Genomic DNA, 6,513 nt, shown 5'->3' on the forward strand with positions numbered 1-6,513 from the left:
GGTGCGTTCTTCCCAGACTTCTTTTTCTAAAAGCTATTTATCTGGCTGCTTCGGGCCTTAGGTGCAGCACGTTGGATCTTTCTGTGTGGCGTTTGCAGACCTAGCTGTGGTGCCCGGCCTCAGGAGTTTCCGCACACAGCCTTAGTCGCTCCGTAGCATGTTGGATCTCAGTCCCCCGACAGGCATCCAATCCACGTCCTCTGCGTTGTAAGGTGGATTCTTAACCACTGGACCACCCGGGAAGTCCCTTTCCAGACTTTCTGCTTGCCTTTTCCCATCGTGGGTCGGAGAGGCAGCCTGGGGCTTGGCCTCCTCCCGGTGGGCTTGTCCTGTGTCCCTCCCGGGGCAGTGCCTGCCCCTGGCCATCTGGAGGCCCTTGCTGCTCCCCAAGCCTCTGCTCCGGACACAGCCACTGCCCACCGCCTCCAAGGAGAGGCTCCTGGGCGCTGTACCCACGGCCCCTCCCCGGGCTCAGCCCTGGGCGTTCTCCTCTTTATCGCTTTTTCATGAATTTCTTGGGAAATGGAATCTATTAGTTTGGTGATATTGATTAGATGATAAAAGAGGTTAAAAAAAAAAGATACAGGTGAGATGGGCTTAAAAATCATAAAAGTTGTAACTGGAAAGAAAGTTGGAGGCAATCTGGGATTTTTTTTCCCTCTTTCTCAATATGGGGGTGAAATTGACGAAACATAATTCAACCACTTTCCGGCACACCGTTAGTGGCGCTTGCCTCACTCGCAGTTCTGTGCGGCCACCTCCATCCGGTGTCAGCATGGCCGCATTGCGCCCCACGGAGACCCCTGAACCACTTTCAGTCTGTGGTTCTGCCCATTCCGGACGTCTTTTGTGAGTGGACTTGCGTGCTATAGGAGCTTTGTGCCTGGGTCTTCCATCTGGCCTCCAGGCTGTCCTCCGGCAGCCCACCTGGAGAAACCGTGGTCCTGGGGAACCACACAACCCCACGCTTGGCAGCTGCGGGCCCCCTACGTCCCAGGTGGCCAGTGGTCACACTCGAGGCCAGGCAGGGCCAGCATAGACAGGGCAGACACCACTGCTCAAACCTGCTCCCACTCCTCCCAGCAGGCACGCAGGGTGAGGACGGGCAGATGTAACCCGGCAACCTCGGGCGTGAGCTCTGGACGCCAAGACAGCGTAGACGCATCTTGAAATAATCCTGCCGAGAGCAGCCCGACTCCTCAGCGCCGGGCACACAGCTGGCGCCGCAGTCTTCCAGAGACCACACGCAAAACCAGCCCGTGGGACAGGACGCAGCTGAGGAACGGGGAGGGGCTCTCCAAGGGGCCCGGGGAGGCGGCAACGAGTGCGTGCCGCCTGGAGGAGGTGAGGTTTCTGCAGGTGTGCACACGCGAGTTCACCGTGTGCCACGTGCCCCCAGAGCCGTGCTCTGAAGGCCGGCGGAGGTGGTGTGAAGACGTGCAGGAGGAGAGGCAGAGCGAGCCGGGCGCCTGGGCCCCGGAGAGTCAGCGTCTGCTGTCAGCAAAGGCGGGAGGGGCTGCTGGTGGGGACCGGGGTCCCACAGCCCTTTCCTGGGGTCTTGGAGCCAAGGGGGGCGCTCTCTGGGAAGAAGATGCCGCCGAGAACAGCCGCCCCCGTGGCATCTGCCCACGTCCCGCCCACCACCTTCTCAGCAGGAAGGCCCAGCTCAGGGAGAAAGTGCAGCCTGGCTTTGAGCAGCCCAGGGCATGGAGACCCAGCCCCCCAGTTTCGCCCCAGAACGCTCCTTCCCTCCGGTTACAGCAGGTTCCCTGTGGAGAGGCTGCTGTGTGACCCAGAAATCCACAGCCACCCAAGAACCTGCGCCCTCATCTGGAAAAGGTCTCTGCAGATATGACTCAAGGGTCTTGAGATGAGATTCCTGGGCCTTGGAAAGGGGCTGAGAACTGGGAGCCCTGGGTGTGGCTCAGCTGAGACCCCTGAGGGGCGGGTCTGCGCAGAGACATGTGGGCAGGACGCCAGCCCAGGCGAGCGCCGCAGGAGTCAGCGCCTGTCTACGGGCATCAAGGGGGCCCCCCGGGGTCGAGGGCCTCACTTTGGCATCAGTGACAGAAGCCCCGCCAGCCCACCACCAAGTGAGGGCCTCTGACAGGCTTCTGTGCTTTTAGGAAGATGTCAGCCTAACATCTCACAGGTGACGGCATCTTTGCCCTGCCCTCCACCCCACCCAGCCCCCACGTTTCACTGTGCTGCCTGGGCGCCCTCAGGCCCTGCCCAGACCTGCTGGCCCAGGGGAAGGCAGCTGCCCCTTCTTGGGCTGGAAACGGGCTCAGCCCCACCCCCACCCCACGTCTGCTGGCCGGGCCTCTGGGCCAGTCCCCAGGGCAGGCAGCACCAGGCCTGGCGAGGGTGCGGGAGGGCAGCTCTGGAGCATAGCGTGGTATGTGGGTGGGGAGCAGCTGCCCACAGTGGGGCTTGAGGAACCAGCCCTTCCAAGGGGAGTCCCAGGCACAAGGCAGGGCCTCTGCCTTCCCTGAAAGCCGCCACTTCCGTCCCTTGGGCCGACTTGAGGAGCTGAGGTGGCCATCACGTGTGGGGTGTGGGCACTGCCAGGAGCGGCTCAGGATGGTCAGAGCTGGGGGGCCCTTCTTCACAGGAGGCGGGACTGGCTCCCAGGAAGGAAGCCCGTGGCCCCTCTGCTGAAGATGGCCTCGGGGGTCCAGGTTGACTAGCTTGCCGGGAAGGCCTGCGGGGCCTGTGATCACCTGGCCATGCCCCCCGGCACGGACAGAAGCACCCCCAGGCCCCCCAACCCCATCCTGGGCTCCCAGGGCAGAGGACACAGGCCAGCCTCGGGGCTGAGGTTCCACCCAAGGCCAGCGGACGCGTGCTGGGCCTCAGTGACCACCCCTCAGCGTGCGGGGCCCTGGGGTCAGGACAGGTGGGCCGTGCTCCAGACCCGGAGTCCCGGCCGGAGGAGTGTCCGGTGTGCAGACCCTGGAACCGGGATCACCAGGGCACGGTGGGGACTCCAGCCATCACCCTCAGAGGCCCCTGTGGCTCCTGTGAGCAGCCTGGGCATCCTCACAGCCCGGCCACCACCGCGGGGCAGGGGGGCTCCTTGCAGGGCCCTCAGGGCAGGAGCAAGTCCTGGTGAGAGGGTGGCCCCCACGGCCTTGGGCCCGGCGGCCACCTCACTGACTCCACGTCTCACAAAAGAGCCGCAGGTGGGTGTCAGAGACCCTGCTCCACAGAGGTGGGGGACCTGCTCTGAGGCACCTCACAGGTTTTTCTGAGATCCTGAAACAGGGACCCCACGGGGCTCTTCTCTGGAAGGAAAGCAACTCCATCTTGGCCTGTCTGGGGGTCATCCGATGCCCAGCTTCCTGTCCGCTCTCCAGGGGCTCTTTCCACTCAGCCTGCCCAAGCCTCAGTCCCCAGCTTCCAGCGATACCACATCCCCGGCCCGGGGCCCGATTCCGTGTGTGACCCTGCCCCCACCTGGGGTCCAGAGCCACTCAGAGGCTCCACGGCACCAGAAGGGCAGCACGGGGGAGCCTGGAGGTTGGGAGCACACCTCGCTCTCAGCCCCGAAGCTCCTGCTGGACGGCACACTCGTGCGCACGTGCGCAGGGCCTGGGTGAGGCCGCTCTGGAGCACACGCCAGTCACACTGAGAGGAAAGGCCGCTGGGGAGACAGAGGCAGGCTCTGGGCCGGCCAGGCCAGGGAACCCGGTGCTGGTGTTGTCAGATGTCGTCGTCGGAAAGGGGGCGCCCGGGCCGGGCGGGTCAGCCCCCAGCAGGCGGGGCTGAGCACACAGCCTCCCGCCTGGAAGGCTGTTCCTCTTAACTCCAAGACTGGCCCCCGGCTGAAACTGCCAACGTGACAAGGCAGTCATCTGCAGCGAGGATGAAGGAGCAGAGGTCATGGAGGTGATATCATGTCACCCAGCCAGTAGAGCTGCAGTCCCAGGGCTACGGCCAGGCCAGGCACCTCTCCGCCTTCCCTCACCGGCGGCCCAGGGGCACATGGTTCAAACCTGGGCAGGCCTGCTTGCCTGCGCTCGGTCAGACGTGGGCTGCGGCCAGGGCACACGGCCTGGGCTGTGATGCCCAGAGTCCCTGGGCGAAGCAGGAAGGTGCTGGATTCCAGTTCTCAGCAGGAGAGCTCGGGTGGGAGCGCTGAACACCAGTGCCGTCCCGCCTCCCCCCAGGTGCCAGCACAGAAAGTGTCTTTGCAGCCGCCACACCCAACCCAACCTGGCCCCTAAAGCCAGGAAAGCCTAGGGTGGGCAGGGTGTCCTGGGCACCCCATCACCCTGGAAGGTGCCCTTTGAATAGTTTGGAGGTCTGGACAGCTCAGGATCACCTAAGGGGGTCCTGCTTGAAAAACAGTTTCTTTGAAGCCTGCAGCCTTCCAGACACCAATGCCGGGCTCACACCCTTCCCCAGCCCAGGCCTGCCCCCTCCATACACCCACAGGGAGTCACAGCAGAAAGGGCAGCCTGTCAGGGGTCCCAGGTGTGGAGGGGAGGCGGAGCACCCATCACGGGGCAGTGAGGGCACAGGGCCTGGGAGCAGAGGCCACAGCTGGGCCTGAGGAAGCCCACCCTCCATACCCACCCAGCCAGGACTGTAACCCAGCAACAGGCAGACTCCAGGCTCCCCTAGCCTTCGGACAACCCCCACGTGCTGCCGGCCAGCTGTCCCATCAGTGTTTCCTGAGTGCCACCAGGGCCAGCTGGTCCTAGAACGGGGACAGCAAACACTGCCCCCCACCTGCTGAGAGTGAGCCCCGCCCCTTCTGCCCCTGCTGCAGTGGCCAGGCCACCTCTCCACGTGCCAGAGGACAGGCCTGGTATGGTGGGCGAGGACTTTCTCTTTGGAGGGTTGAGACCGGGCTCTGGACTGGCCAGTCCTTGGAGAGCGGGAGCCCTCAGCCTCATAAAAACCCCGGTAGGTGAAAACCTGGCGCTACAGACTGGGCTGGGGAAAGGGTGAGCGTGGGGGGCGTGGCCCGACGGGCGTGGTCCAGATGGGTGTGGCCTGGTGGGCGTGTCCCGGGCGTGGTCTTGAGGGGCGTGGCCGAATCCAGGCTCCGAGAGGATCAGCCCACTGGGAGCCGCATATGCACTCTTCTCCCAAGGAAGAGCAAGCATGCTGGGCTTCCCAAATCCCCAGATCAGGGTGGGAGTCCTCACTTGCTCAACAAGCTCAGCGGCACGAACAGGGACAGAGGCAGGCAGCACCAGCTGGGGCCTCCAGAGCCCCGGTACGGGGAGCAATCCCCGCAAGAACACTTTTAAGGGACTCCCCTATCCAGTGCCCGGTCAGTTCCCTGACTGACCCTCCGAAGAGAAAGTCCTCCTCCAACCCAGAGCCCGAGAGGGGCGGGACCCAGGTCCTGGAGCAGCGGGTGGCCTCTGAGCGGCCCTGTGCCAGGAGGAGGTGCTCACAGGCTGAGCAGGGGAGGTTCTCCTCTGGCCTCCTTGCCCTCTCCACACTCCTCACACCAAGCTCCCAAAGTTGGAAACGACACTGGGTCTCCACGTTGGCCACGTGGCGGTAGTATGGGTGGTGTGAGCTCGCTCTAAGGAACCCTCGCTAATAACCAACCATGAAGATTCATGGCCTGGAAAAACAGCCTCCACCCGATGTCCTCGATTCCTTCTGACTGTTCCCACAGAGCTGTCAAAGCCGCCTCCACCTGGCAAAGCTGCGCAGCACAGGGATGAACAGAAGGGATTCCTGGGGAAGCCCGTCAGGTAAGCAGGACATTGAAGGTGAAGCCCCTCCCCTCCCCATTCCTGCTTCTTCTCATGCTGGATCCTCCGCACACCTGGCCCTGCCCTCGGGGGTCCAAACCCGGAGCAGCAGCTTGTCCACTGACTGAAGAGGCTTCCTTGCTCTGTGTTGCCTTCCTTGGGTCGCCAGGCATCCTGCAGCTAAGGCTTCACATGGCATCATATACGCCTAGAAACTAACTCAGCTTCAAATTCAGAATTGTTCACGCGGACAGAAACAATCACTAAATCACCTGTAACCAGAATAGAAGGGGTTTTATTTGAGCCACACTGAGGACCATAGCCTGGGAGAGTCAAGAAGCGCTTGAATTGTGTTCCCCAGACTGCAATATGGGGGCAGCTTGTAAAAGCAAACCCCGCAAATTTACATCAGTTGTTCGTCAGAAATTAGGGTCAGAGCTGGCAAGAAGGAAGGGTGCTGGGATGGGTTGTTGTTGCTCAGTCACGCCTGACTCTGTAACCCCATGGACCGCAGCACACCAGGCCTCCCTGTCCATCACCAACTCCTGGAGTTTACTCAAACTCATGTCCATTGACTTGGTGATGCCATCCAACCATCTCGTTCTCTATTGTCCCCTTCTCCTCCTGCCCGCAACCTTTCCCAGCATCAGGGTCTTTTCCAATGAGGGTTGGGGTGCAAAATTCAGTTACCAGCAGAGACTTTGAGACCATAAGGGTGCAGATGGCAGAGGCCAGCAGATACTGTTTTGAGGTCAGCCAGTGATGACCTTGAGTCTGATGCAGTTCAGAA

Source organism: Bos taurus, chromosome 11, assembly GCF_002263795.3.
Source record: "Bos taurus isolate L1 Dominette 01449 registration number 42190680 breed Hereford chromosome 11, ARS-UCD2.0, whole genome shotgun sequence".
NCBI lineage: Eukaryota > Metazoa > Chordata > Mammalia > Artiodactyla > Bovidae > Bos > Bos taurus.